Source organism: Pelodiscus sinensis, chromosome 1, assembly GCF_052426305.1.
Source record: "Pelodiscus sinensis isolate ZL-2025 chromosome 1, ASM5242630v1, whole genome shotgun sequence".
In the NCBI taxonomy this organism is placed as follows: domain Eukaryota; kingdom Metazoa; phylum Chordata; order Testudines; family Trionychidae; genus Pelodiscus; species Pelodiscus sinensis.
In genome coordinates, this window is record NC_143052.1 from 214,042,973 (window position 1) to 214,057,335 (window position 14,363).

Genomic DNA, 14,363 nt, shown 5'->3' on the forward strand with positions numbered 1-14,363 from the left:
AAACATTTTGGTGCTTTCTAGGAAAAGTGATAAAACCAAGTGGAGTGAAAACTTGTTCATTATTAATTTATCTATACCTGTGTATCAGAACCAGTGTGTTCAATAAGATAAGCCTTTTCAGGCTCAGCCTTTGGCTTGTATGTGATAGTGACCAGCTCTGGAAGTGATCTTAAATCTGTATAGATTAATAGCAAATGCACATACATGCAAGGTCATTTTCACAATACATTTTGGGGCTGACTTTTTTTTTAATGTAGTCCAGTATTTCAGCTTCTCAATAATGATCAAATAGGAAACCCTGCTCAGCTTCTACTTCTGATTGTTAGCAATCATTGTCCAGTTTTACATAATATGTTGGACAACTGCAAACATGAATGAAGTAAATATTTTTGTCTTTTGTCTTAGAAATAATGCAATATTCCTCCTGTCTTTATGGTTAATGTTTTCATAGTCAGAGTCACTCCAACTTAATATTTTTCTCCTAATAGCTTGCTCCAAGAGAAGGAAAGGAAGGAGAGAATTTCCCTGGTTGCAGATAGATTTAAATGTTTGAAATTTCATCAGTTGGCTGGGTTTTCAGAGGTTTTAATGTATTTATCCAAAAGAAAGTATTGCTTGTGAAAGGTGCTGGACTGACAGCTCTAGAAATGCAGCCTTTTTATATAATAGTTTCTACCCACACAGATATCAACACTGTAAGTGGCACAGTACAGTCTTGTCACATTGCCGTTAAATTCATTCTTCAGTTTCCTTGGTGTTTTAGTCACTGGCCTGTCTACTGAGATTGCCAACAAAGAGGTAATTGTTAAGTGGCACAGCTATCCCCTAGAGACAGGGATTACTGTTCTGTTCATACCCTCTGGGGCAGCTGCCATTGGCCACTGTTGGAAGACAGGATACTGGGCTAGATGGACCTTTGATCTGATCCAGTATGGCCATTCTTATGTGAACAGATACCCAGTTTGGGTTCTCTGCTTTCTGGACAGTCTACCTTGAAGTTGGTATTCATAGTGGTGAGCCACCCCAGACATCATGACACCCAAAAACAGCTGGCCTGCCATTGCAGGAATGAAATGTTGCTTTTTTCCCACCTGTTCATCCTAGCATCTACAATTTGAGTTAAGGTGTGAGAGGAGTGCCAATTCAATTTATTGTGGCTCCTGTCCATTTGACCACAAGTTGCATCATTGCAATTTTGTACTGCTGTGATAGATCTTATGCAAGTTGCAGCAGTGGAATGCATAGTAGCATGAAGCTCACCATGTTCATGCACAGTACTTTCTGCAATTGTTGCGGACTATGTAGAGTGTTGCATATATCTCACAATTTGCAGCACAGCTTCCAAAGACAGAGGCAGATTGTATATGTTATATAATGCATATTTTTATTTCACTGACAGGCTTAATTGTACCACTGCAGGTGCACGACTTTCATTTCCTGTTCACGGTAAACTGGTCCTGCAACAATGTGAGGTGATATAATAGTGCTTAAACTTGCTCATTTTATAAGTATTACAAGCATGCCAGGATGTTGCAACAGCTATATGTTAGATCTAGTGCGCACAAGCCAGCAGAAGCATTGACTACACACACCCTAAAACAGGTGAAAAGCATACTTCTGCCTATTCTTACCACCTGGCAGCCTCTGCACAGAATTGTTTGGGAGTCTGTGACACTCCTTCCAGTACTCTGCGAATCAGTCTCTTTTCTCTTAAATGCCTTGGCCCAACTTGCTATCCAGCCCACAAATGACTTTCTAAAACAAATGTGGATATCCATTGCCTTAGTGTATTTCCATCAATCTCCTGTCTTCCAACAGTAGCCAATGCCAGATGCCCCAGAGGGAGTGAACAGAACAAGTTGTCATCAAGTAATCCACCCCCAGTTGCCCATTCCTAGCTTCTGACAAACAGAAGCTAGGACACCATTCTTGCCCATCCTAGCTAATAGCCATTGTTGCACCTATCCTCCATTCATTTATTTAGTTCTTTTTAAAACCTTGTTAAAGTCCTGGCCTTCACAACATCCTCTCGCAAGGAGTTCCAGAAGTTGACTATGCATTATGTGAAGTACTTCCTTTTGTTTGTTTTAACCTGCAAGCTTATTAATTTCACTTGGTGACTCCCCCTCTGCCCCCAGATCCTGTGTTATGGGAAGGAGTAAATCACTTTATTGTTCATTTTTTCTACACCTGCCATGATTATATAGGCCTCTATAAACAGAGAGTAGTTATTAATGGTTCACAATCCTGCTGGAAGGGTATAACAAGCGGGGTTCCACAGGGATCTGTTTTGGGACGAGTTGCGTTCAATATCTTCATCAATTATTTAGATGGTGGCATAGAGAGTGCTATGATTAAGTTTGCAGATGATACTGCTAGGAGGGGTTGCAAGTGCTTTGGAGGATAGGGTCAAAATTCAAAATGATCTGGACAAACGAGAGAAATGGTCTGAGGTAAACAGGATGAAGTTTAATAAGGACAAATGCAAAGTACTCCACTTAGGAAGGAACAATCAGTTTCGCACATACAGAATGGGAGGTGATTGTCTAGGAAGGAGTACTGCTGAAAGAGATCTAGGGGTCATAGTGGATGACAAGTTAAACATGAGTCAACTATGTGACACTTGCAAAAAAAAGCAAACATGATTCTGGGATGCATTAACAGGAGTGTTGTGAGCAAGACACAAGACGTCATTCTTCCATGCTACTCTGCGCTGATTAGTCCTCAGTTGTAGTATTGTGTCCAGTTCTGGGTACCACATTTCAAGAAAGATGTGGAGACATTGGAAAAGGTCCAGAGAAGAGCAACAGAAATGATTAAAGATCTAGAGAACATGAGCTATGAGGAAAGACTGAAAGAACTGGGCTTGTTTAATTTGGAAAGGAGAAGATTGAGAGGGGACATGATAGCAGTTTTCAAATCTCTAAAAGGGTGTTACAAGGAGGAGAGAGAAAAATTGTTCTCCTTGGCTTCTGAGGATAGGACAAGAAACAATGGGCTTAAACTGCAGCAAGGGAGGTTTAGGTTGGACTTTAGGAAATATTTCCTAACTGTCAGGGTGGTTAAACACTGGAATAAATTGCCTAGGGGGTTATGGAATCTCCACCACAGCAGATATTTAAGAGCAGGTTAGATAGACACCTATCAGGGATGATTGGATGGTGCTTGGTCCTGCTGTGAGGGCAGGGGACTGGACCCGATGACCTCTTGAGGTCTCTTCCAGTTCTAGGGTTCTCTGATTCTATCATATTTCTGCCCCCCCCTTACTCATCTCTTTTCTAATCTGAAAAGTTCAATTTTATTAATCTATCCTCATATTTCAGCTGTTCCATACCCCTAATTTTTGTTTGCCCTTTTCTGAACTTTTCCCAATGCCAAGATACCTTTTTTGAGACAAGACAATCACATCTGCACACAGTATTCAAGATGTGAGTATACTATGAATTTATATAAAGGCAATAAGATATTCTCTGTCTTATTCTCTAGCCCTTTCTTAATTATTCCTAACATTCCATTTGCTTTTTTGATTGTTGTTGTACATTGAGTGGGTGTTTTCAGAGAACTATCCACAGTGATGACAAGATCTCTCTCTTGAGTGGTAACAGCCAATTTAATCTGAATCATTTTATATATGTAGTTGGGATTATGTATGCATTACTTTGCATTTATCAACATTAAAATACATTGGCCATTTTATTGCCCTGTTACCTAGTTTTGTGAGATCCTTTTGAAGCTCTTCACATTATGCTTTGGATTTAACTGTCTTGAATAATAAACTTAATTTGCAACAATTTAGAGAGATTTAGGTTAGATATTAGAAAAAATGTTTAATTATAAGGCTAGCTAAGCAATGGAACAGATTACCAAGGGGATTATGGAATCCTTATCATTAAAGGTTTTTAAGAATTGTCTAGGGAAACATGTCAGGTATTCTTAGTCCTGACTTAGCATGTGGTAGCTGGACTAGATGATCCATCAAGATCCTTTACAATCTTACATTTCTATGACATGTCAGAATATCATCTATTAACATCTCATTTTGGAGGATGGATTTTTCAGCACCTTTTAAAATTACCAGGTCCTCTTTATACAAAATCACACCTTACATACCTCTTAACCTCCCTGCATATCAACGATTACATTCGCCCTACCCCTTAAACTAATTTCTGAGCTACACAAATACTATAATACCATAATTTATGGAAACATAGATTTAATAAACTGACCTTGTTTCCTTGTGACTGTAGACTTTTTTCATTTTTTAAAATATTAATATGAACCTGAGCCATTTATTTCATTATGATGATATGATTTATATGTGTGAGTCTAGTTTGGATAGTTTGGTATAGTCAAAACATCTGGCGATTCAACTAAATAATATTTATGGATCAGATTTTCCAACATAATTTTCTTCCCTTACAACAACAACAAAACTAAGGCTTACAGAAGAGACTGCCTTTATTTAGAAATGTTTATTAACATTAATGTTCATGTTTTATAAGATACATATAAGCTAACTCATTCTAAAATTGGTGCTTTTGAACAACTAAGATATTTGCATGTTCATTACTTTGGCTGACAGTAAAGCACACATACATACAATAAATTGCATTGTATCCTCTCTGGTTTATTTGTAAGGATATTTCAATGTTCTAAATTCAACATTTTCAGTTACCCCTGCCTAATTTTTAATTGGGTCATCCAGGCTTTATTGGCTCTAGAGTGTTTTATTACTGCCTCGAGCAAACTGACCTGCCAGTTTAAGTACTAAAGTAGTCATGTGAATTCTAGGATATTAAACAGACCCTAGGTGGGTGAGGTAATATATCTTTTGTTGCTCCAACTTCCCTTGGTGAGAGAGAGGAGTGAGCTTACAAAGAGCATTGTCCAGACCCAAAAAAGAGCTCTGTATAAGCTGGAAAGCTTGTCTCTCTCACCAACAGGAGTTGATCCGTCCAGTGAAAGATAGGGTTCCTCACCCATCTTGTCCCAACAATAGAAGGCACTTCTGGTGCAGTGTTTCCTGTCAGTTGAGTGCTTGATTGGCCACCCAAAGACATTCAAATCCCACCCAGCTGATTAGCAGAGTGCCCACAGCAGGCAGTATGTATTTATTTTGGTGGTGCACAGGCACACACGCCTCAGTGCACATAATAATATTTATTCTTCACACAAATGGAAACAATTAGAGTGAACACTGTTGGAGGGGGGAGATTGGAAAGGGGGTATACAGACAGACTCTGTTCTTGCTGCGCTGCTGTCAGTGCTGTTTCCTGGCAGCATCTTGCCACTTAAGACCCACCAATGATTTAGGAGACCCCTGATCAAATGCTCTCTGAAATAAGCAGGCTTCTGCCTTGATCTGCCCCCCCAGACAATTTGGCCCTAAAGCATTAGCACGATGATGAAGTGTTCCGGTGGGTGTTAGCAGGGGCGGATGAGGGTTTTGCGGGGCCCAGGGCAGCACAATTTCGCGGGGCCCCCCCCTTTGACATGGCGCATGCATGGGGCCTCTTGAAGTGCAGGGCCTGGGACAACTGCCCTGCTTGCCCTGCCCTATATCCACTGGGTGTTAGGGAGATCAAGGGCGCAGTCTCCTTTGTGGGGGGCGTTGTAGCCCAGGGATTTCCCTACACCCCCTATGGGGGTGTATCCCCCCGAATTTCCCCAACACCCCCCCCAGTTTTGTGAACTATGGTGCTATACAGCCCACCTTCACCCTCACGGTCTCACCCCTCATGGGCCCTGACACCCCCCCTGTAAAATCGAACATCCCCCCATTTCAATTCCTAGGGAGGCTACTGAGCCCCGCTGGGAAAGCCACCCACTCCCTTTCCGTGTCGTGGCTCTGCCCCTCACGCCGCTGCCCCCGGCCCTCAGCTGGGCGCTCCGGAGCTTTGGCAGCCGCTGGCCGCCCAAGAGTTGTGCTTCCTCAGCAGCCTTCCCAGCCAGCTCGGTGGGGAGTAGCCGTGCGAGAGGCGGGCTCGCTGCCCTGGGGCCAGACACAGGGCAGGGCGGCAGGGGCGCGCCCGGGCGGGGGTGCGGGGCCGAAGGGCAGCGCCGGGAGGGAACCCGCACGCGGCCACCGCAGCAGCATCTGGCGCCCGCCTCGCAGCGCTTCCTCCTCCCACAGGCGGCGGCTGCTCCAGCTGGCGGGACTGGCCGCGCCGCGCTCTGCCCCCTGGCTCAGAAGCGGCCCGGGCGGCAGAGCAGCAGCTGCAGCGGCGGGCGGAGCAGGGCGCCGCTGGGGCCAGGTGAGCGCCTGACTCGCGGGGTAGGAGGAGAGGCAGAGAAGGCGCTGGGCTGGGGGGTTGCCCGAAGGTGGGAATCTCCCTCCCGCCGGCAGCTGGACTCAGGTGACCGAATGGGGCTGGGGGGAAGCGACAAGGGACCTGCCCCCTCACATCCCCCTGCCTTCCAGGAGCGTCTGCCCTGTCCCGTGCTAGGGCGGGAGGGGAAAGCGGGGCCCGCTGGGTGGGGAGCGGAGAAGTACCTGGGGGAAAGTGGCCTGCTCAGGCTGGTGTTTGCAAGGGGAAGGGGCTGGACGGGCTGCAGGGCATCGTGTTTAGCAGCTCGGCTTTCCCCGAGGTGAATGGGGCGATCTGCATCCTTTCCAGCAGGCTGGATGTTCTGTACACCTCTTCACCTGACCGCGGAGGGAGCCTAATTATAATCATTACGGCCAAAGGCAGAGCTGCCTCTTCAGTTTTCCCCCTCGCTCCTTGCTTGGGGAAATGTGGCTTTTGCCAGGCTAAAGGACCCAGTCACGTTTCGTTTAGCCACTGCTCTGGGGTTGTGGTTTTGATATCAGGAATCAAGTTAAATTAGGCTTGAACATAAATATTGGCTTGAATTGGGGTGGTTCTCCATGTCATTGTGTATGGAGAGGCACTGCTACAAGGGGCATTTTCTGATTTTCCAGAGTGAAAAAATGATGAACTTTTCTGAAGGAGCCAATGTATTACTCAATAACACAATTGTTCTCAACCAGGGGTCTGGGACAAGCAAGTGTTAGGGGGGTGTCAAGCAGGGCTAGATTAGACTCATTGGGGTTCTGGGCACAAAGGTGTAGCTACAGGGCATGGTGTGATAGCCAAGAACTCTGAGCATCACCACCTTGGGCTGAAGCTGAAGACTGAGCAAATTAGCTTTGTGGGGGTACCCTGCTTGCAACCCCCTTACACTTGCCCAGACTTTTATATTTAGAAAATCAATTTTTGTGGCACAAGTGGGTGATGGAGTTTTTATAGCATGTTCAGCAGAGGGGGTGGGGGAAGACTCAGAAAGGAAAAGGTTGAGGACCCCTTCAGTAGTGAATACCCTATTTCTGTAAAGTGTGGACTGACAGGTTTTTAATGTTTGGATAGCAAACCATTGAGCACCTGCATCCTGACCATGTTTCTGTATTAACTACAGTAGGCCAATTTTGTTCAGTTACACCTGTATTTGCCCATTGTTTTTATGTGGATGAATTGGTGTTAGTGAGTGCTGAATTTAGGCCACTGTTTTTAACTGCTTATCTTTTAATGTTATACTCTGAAACAAAAATGGTGAAACAGATGCATCTTAAACAAGGTATTTTGAAAATCAATCTGTGTATGGTAAACCATTTGAAACTGTGTATATTGTAGCCTATCCTCTTATATTGCTTTTCAGGAGGAAAAATGTGCATGAAAATTACTAAAAACTGCATTTTACTGTCTTTAGAGAGAAAAGGTGGGTGTAGTACAAGTTTTCAAACTTACTTCAGTCTTGACAAAGAGCGTTTCAAAAGTTTGTCTCTTTAACTGGCAGAAGTTTGTTCAATAAAAAATATTACCTCACCCACCTTGTCCCTCTAATATCCTGAGAAGAACACAGCAGCATCACTACTGCATATCCCTAACTGTCATTTTGTTACACTGAATTCAACAAAAAAGTGTATCTCTTTCATTAATTAGAGTTATTATTTATAAGTGTCTTTTATATACAATATTTGTCTTTAACCTTTTATATTGTGCAATTTTACATTAGTTGTTTACAGTTGCTGCCTGCTGTATGTGTGAGGATATTATGACTTGTTCAACGAATATTAAGCATAACAATTGTAAATTATTTCTTAGCTTTCTATATGTCATCTTGTGTAATGTTACACAAGTGGCACATGTGCTTAGCTTTCCTTGACTGTTTTATACCCTAAAATTATGGTCCAAATCCTTTTTGTCTTCCTTTTGCCTTTAATGTCATCACTAGTAAGGTATGTAGGGTTTGGTCCTATGCAAAATAACACTGGTGGTGTTTCTGTTTGTTTATTTTAAAAAATTGTTCATTAAAGAGTTGGAAACAGTAATTGAATTAAACCAAAGAACAGAAACAGCCAACTTTGCCATGTTGTCATTGAGGGTATGTCTACACTACCCCGCTAGTTCGAACTAGCGGGGTAATGTAGGCATACCGCAATTGCAAATGAAGCCCGGGATTTAAATTTCCCGGGCTTCATTTGCATAAGCGGGGCGCCGCCATTTTTAAATCCCCGCTCGTTCGAACCCCGTGCCGCGCGGCTACACACGGCATGAACTAGGTAGTTCGAACTAGGCTTCCTAGTTCGAACTACCGTTACTCCTCGTGGAATGAGGTGTAACTGTAGTTCGAACTAGGAAGCCTAGTTCGAACTACCTAGTTCGTGCCGCGTGTAGCCGCGCGGCACGGGGTTCGAACGAGCGGGGATTTAAAAATGGCGGCGCCCCGCTTATGCAAATGAAGCCCGGGAAATTCAAATCCCGGGCTTCATTTGCAATTGCGGTATGCCTACATTACCCTCCTATTTCAAAATAGGAGGGTAGTGTAGACATACCCTAAAATACTGTACACAGGAACAGCACACATATTGTAATTTGTGGCTGAAAATAGTTTAAAGAGTGAAACATTTGAAAGATGATATACTATAAATAATGTATAAATCAAGTTTGCTTAGGTGTGAATTGGAGCCAATAAAATCTTTTCACATAGGTGAAGTGGCACTTAGAATCTAATATTAGTATTTTAACTGGATCTCCATAGGCCAGATGGAACCTGTGAGCAAATTTTTCCTCCTTAGTATCTTCCAAATTGAATTTCAGGATTTAGTATTTAATACCTCAATATATGCGGCTCTGGTCGGGTGAGTGGAATGAAGAAGGGACTTGATTTCTGCTATTAAATTAATGGGTTTCATATGACATCTGTATATGAGGGGAGGTTGTATGCAGAGCTCCCCTTGAATGCAGTAGTAATTTTGCCTGACAAAGAATAGAATGGCACAAGAGGAAACGAGAAAATATAGGAAGAAGAGTTATTTTTAAGTTCTGATAGTTTCAGCTCTTAGTATGAGACATGAGTAGCAGCCTCAACAATTATGTTGCTTTTAATATTAAACACTATATTTGAGTTATCAATGTTGTATTTTCAGCTAACAGCTAGACCAGAATGTGTTTGAAGGGCAAAATCTTAATCAATAACTCAAAAATATTGTTTATTTTGTAAAATGAATGTTGCGTACACATCAAGAGATTGATTTTTAATAAAATATACAATAAAGTCTTAGATGAACTTATTGAGCTATGTCAATTGCCTGTCCTATTTCAAAATAGCTTATTTCGAAGTTGGGAGCATCTACACAGCACTTATTTTGTAATAGAGCACTCTTCCTCCAACCTCTTTTACTCTTCATACAATGAGGGTTACAGGAGTTGGAGTAAGAAGTCCTCCAGCTTGACAGTTTTTTGACATTATTTCGAAATTACTGCCTTCTGTGTAGATGCGGACTGAGTTACTTTGAAATATCGTTGCTGTGTAAACGTACCCTTAGAGATAAGGTGAATGCAGGGGCGGCCTAGCCATATAGATGAACCAGGCGGTTGCCTAGGACACCAAATTAAATGGGGCGCCAAATTGTGGCGCAATATCATTGAGGGGTTTGGAGGTGGGGGCGCCGATTGCATGGGGCGCCTAGGGTGGCAGTTGCTGGCAGCTAGTCTAGGGCCGCCCCTGTGTGAATGAAGTAATATCTTTTATTGGACTAACTTCTGTTTGTGAACAAGACAAGCTACAACAATTTGAAGTACATTCTGGGTGCACAAGGAATATAGGATTAAACCCTTTTCGTAAAAATCAAGGGACAAATCTTGTCTGCGTTCATGAGTAGTATCATTCATGTCAGTGGCTGATCAGAATTTGTCTCCAAATGTAAAGTGAGGACCAGTTCTGAAATTCTGCAGGACTTCAGTGTGAGTGTGCATCAGGACTAAGGGATCAGGACCATGTTTTTCAGTCACTGTATGAAAATTTGTTGGCATTTAAAACGTTGAGAGATATTAGACTTTTCATGTGTTAGTTTTAGTCCCCCACTTCAGACTTTTCCACACATCTTAATGGGTATGTCAGCAGTAACTACACAGACAGCTCAGATATCTGGTACAAGAGCAACGTTGTGGCCATTGTTGTTCATTCTTTGTTCTAAGAGGTACACAAGAGGTACACAAGTCTAAGAAACTCACAATGGTAAATTTACGTTATTAAAGTGGTGGTGATCTTTTCTGTTCTGATGGCCCTCCTGTGTTTTCGTAGATAACTACTCAGTTGCAGCCTATTGACTATTACAGAAATAATCCTATCATCACAATAGTTAGGATAATTTTAACAACTTATAAAATATAAACAAACCACAAGTAGATGAAAGAGCGGAAGGGAAAAACACACTAGCATTTTGGAAAAGACTGGAAAGTTAAAATACTTATTTACTTCATGATCTGCAGAAGAAGTTACTAGAATTTGTACTTAATATTTATATTTTGTAAAATTAGAATGCTTGTTAATTTCTTAGTCACCAAAACATTAACCACAAATGCAGCATTCTTATTTATAACGTTCTTTAGAGGGTATTCATTGAAGTAGTAATCCTGCAAGATGTTATGATAGGCATACCTAAAGTTATCACACAAGATCAAACATAAAGGTTTAGGAGCAAGTACATGCTGACTGCATGTACCAGGAAAGTGAATAATGTATATACACTGATTGGGAATACAGTATCATGGACTCATTTAAAAATATTATACTGTTACTGGTTTCTATGGATATTTTAAATATTAAAATACACCACTTATACTCTGTAGAGAATAGTTTAGGCTGGCTCTCTGCCTGGATTTTAGACTTCTGGGCATGCTGGATTATGGATATTGCCAAATTTTCCTTTTTAATTTGTCTTTCAACCATTGGATTTTGGATTGTTTTTGTAGGTTTTTCACCAAATTAATTCCAGGTGTTATTGCTGATTTCAGTGGAGTTAAGAATAAATCTGACCCATTATGTCTGAGATTTCTGAGGTTTTGTTCTGTGATTACAATAGTAATTCTATGCATACACCAGTTTTTCACAATGAAATGAAAAGTGAGCAGATTATAATTTTTCTCATTCCTCCTTAAAACACTATTTTAGGTATCTGAAAGCTGTAATCATGTCCCCTCTGAGTCTTCTCTTTTTCAAATTAAACAAACCCAGTTCTTTCAATGTTCCCGCATAGGCCATCTATTCTAGAGCTTTAATAATTGTTGTTGTTCTTCTCTGAACCTTCTACAATTTCTCCACATCTTTCCTGAAATGTGTGCCCAGTATGGGACAAAATATTCCACTTGAGGTCTAATCAGTGCAGTGTAGAGCAGAAGAATTACTTCTCATGTCTTGCTTACAGCATTCCTATTAATGCGTCCAGAATCATATTTGGTTTTTTTGCAACTGTCTCACACTATTCACTCATATTTAGCTTGTAGTCCACGATGACTCCTAGATTCCTTTCTGCAGTGCTAGACAGTCAACTTCCATTTTGTATGTATGGAAGTGATTGTACCTCCCCAAGAGTACATCTACACAGCAGTATTATTTTGGAATAACTGACGTTATTCCAAAATAACATAGTCTGCATCTACACTACAATCAGTTATTTTGACATAATGTCGAAATAATGTTGAGCTGGAGGACTTCTTACTCTGACTCCTGTAACCCTCATTTTATGAGGAATAAGGGAAGTTGGAGGAAGAGTGTTCTTCCTCAGACTTCCTGCTGTGTAGATAGCACCAAAAGCCAAAATAAACTATTTCGACTTAAACTATGTAATTGATGTAGCTGAAGTTGCATAGCTTATTTCGTCTTTAGTCCTGCTGTGCAGACATGCCGGCAAAAAGCGACAGTCTTGATGGGGATTGGTCAAAAAGGAAAGCCTTTTCCAACTGCTCCTGTAAACCTCGTTGCATGAGGCATAAGGGATCAGTCGGAAAAGGCTTTCCTTGTCGACCGATCCTCGTCTAGACTGCCACTTTTTGCCAGCAAAGTGCTGTAGCGGCAAAAAGCGGTGGCCATTTTTATTCTAATGAAGCGCAGGATATTTAAATCCCTGCTTCATTAGCAATTTCAGTATGTCTAATTTACATCCCTCTAGCGACAGAGGGATGTAGTCTAGACATATCCTATATGAACTGGCTTCAGATTTCTGTCCCAGGGAGGTACACCAGATGCATTCCCTATAATAGTGTTTCCCAATTTTATTTGGCCATGGAACCCTTAGGAACTGCTACAGCCAGGGAGAAAATGTGTTGAGCAAAAAAAAAAAAAAAAAAAAAAAAAAATTGGGAAACACTGCCCTATAAGATCTTTTAATACACTTTCAGGAAGGGCTGTTGTGAGCTTAAATATATTACACACAGCACCACTTAGGGGTTAAACACCAGGGCTATGTCTAGACTATGCTGAAGTTTCGAAAGAGTGGAATTTGCATATCTTCTTCCTATCTCACTTTCAAAGCGGAGCTTTCGAAAGTGAAAGTAGTTGGGATGTGGTTTTTTTGGCAACCCCTCTCCCCCTTTTTTGAAAAGCTGCTCTTTCTCAAAAAATGAGATTTACATGGCTTTTCGAAAAGGGTTGGGTTTTGCTGAAAAAACCCACGTTCCGACTACTTTCACTTTCGAAAGCTCTGCTTTTGAAAGTGAGATCGGAAGAAGATATGCAAATTCCCGGGGAATTTGCATATCTTCTTTCGAAACTTCAGTGTAGTCTAGATGAGCCTTAAGTGAGCCCACGGTCTCTGGTGAGACAGCTTGTGGTATGGGAGGGACAGCATGTGTCTGCTCCTTTATGGGGCACATGGAAAAAAGTTAGTATAGTTCCATGTGCAACATGTTGCTTAAGCCATGCTCTCCCTGCATGTCAAAGTTACACAAAGACTTTACAGTGTACAATATTAGTGAATCATTCCCTCAGAATGAAGAAGCATTAGCTTCTGTGCATTCTGTCCATTTGACCATTGGGCTACAATAAAAGTGAACTTTGATTTTTTTTTTAAAGTTTGCTAAATGTTGCCTCTTGCAACTCCTAAGGAATCCTAACAGTAGGATGGAAGGGCGCTACTAGGGCTGCTGAATCCATATAGGAAGGTGTAGAATCAGGTGAGCTGACAGACTCGCCGGATCCCTGGGCAAGGTAGGAGGGTCCAACTCCATGTTCCTGGAAGGGGCGGGGCCTTGGCTGGAAGGGGCAGGGCACTCAGTGCCTCTCAGACTGTGTCATCTCCCCCAGCACCATCTGGAGTGTGTCGCCTGGGGTTCTGCAACACACCGCATGATGCACCAGTGGTAATTCAAAGAGACTAGAGCTCCAGCAACCCTGCTGCCACAGTAATGGTATCCTGGACCCCTTTGAATCACTGGGCCCTGGGGAAATTGTCCCTTTGCCCTCTCCCATTGGTGGACCAATGTAGGATTGAAATCACATTATCATTTGCTTCCTTTGCTGCTGCTTCTACTGCTTTGTGAGCTAGGAAAGTGTGGGAAATTTTTTTCCTACTTGCCCACATGCACACACATAAGATGAAGGAAATCTAAGTGTGAGTTTTCAGGAGAAGGCAAAGTAGATGTGTGAATTAAGCAGTCTTCTCTCTGACATCCTTAGTTCTGACTTCAGCCTCTTCAAAATGGTACTGTGAAAATATCTACCTTGCTTACTGTTCTTTGTACATTTCCATCATCAAAGCCTCAAAGGGCATGTCTACAGTGTAGCTGGGAGTGAACCTCCGAGCTTGGGTAGGCAAACTCATGCTAGTGGCGCATGAGCTCATGAACTACAAATAGCAGCATGAACATTGTGGCTTAGGCTCTAAGGCCTTGGAGGTCTAGTGGACTTGTGAGTCTGAACTCCCTCCTGAGCCACAACATCCAGACTGCTGTTTTTTGCATAATAGCTCAAGTCCCACTAGCATGAGTCCATCTACCTTGGCAAGGTGGCTTATTTCCAGCTACTATATAGACATGCCCTTAATGGTTCCTCTTGCCTTCCACATCAGATTCAAACCCTGTAAC

General features: G+C 42.1%; 1 protein-coding gene across 5 annotated transcripts in view; it reads left to right on the forward strand.

The window, feature by feature from the left end:
- Positions 1–5,997: 5,997 nt before the first annotated feature.
- ADGRG2 (adhesion G protein-coupled receptor G2) overlaps positions 5,998–14,363 on the forward strand; it is a 78,473-nt gene continuing 70,107 nt past the window's right edge. For 2 of the 5 annotated variants that reach the window (XM_075913796.2, XM_075913797.2), the window contains exon 1: positions 5,999–6,254. The gene's annotated coding sequence lies outside the window, so the exon portion shown is untranslated. Of the gene's footprint in view, positions 6,357–14,363 lie in introns of all 5 variants that reach the window. The other 3 variants (XM_075913798.2, XM_075913778.2, XM_075913784.2) reach the window with 3 other exon arrangements.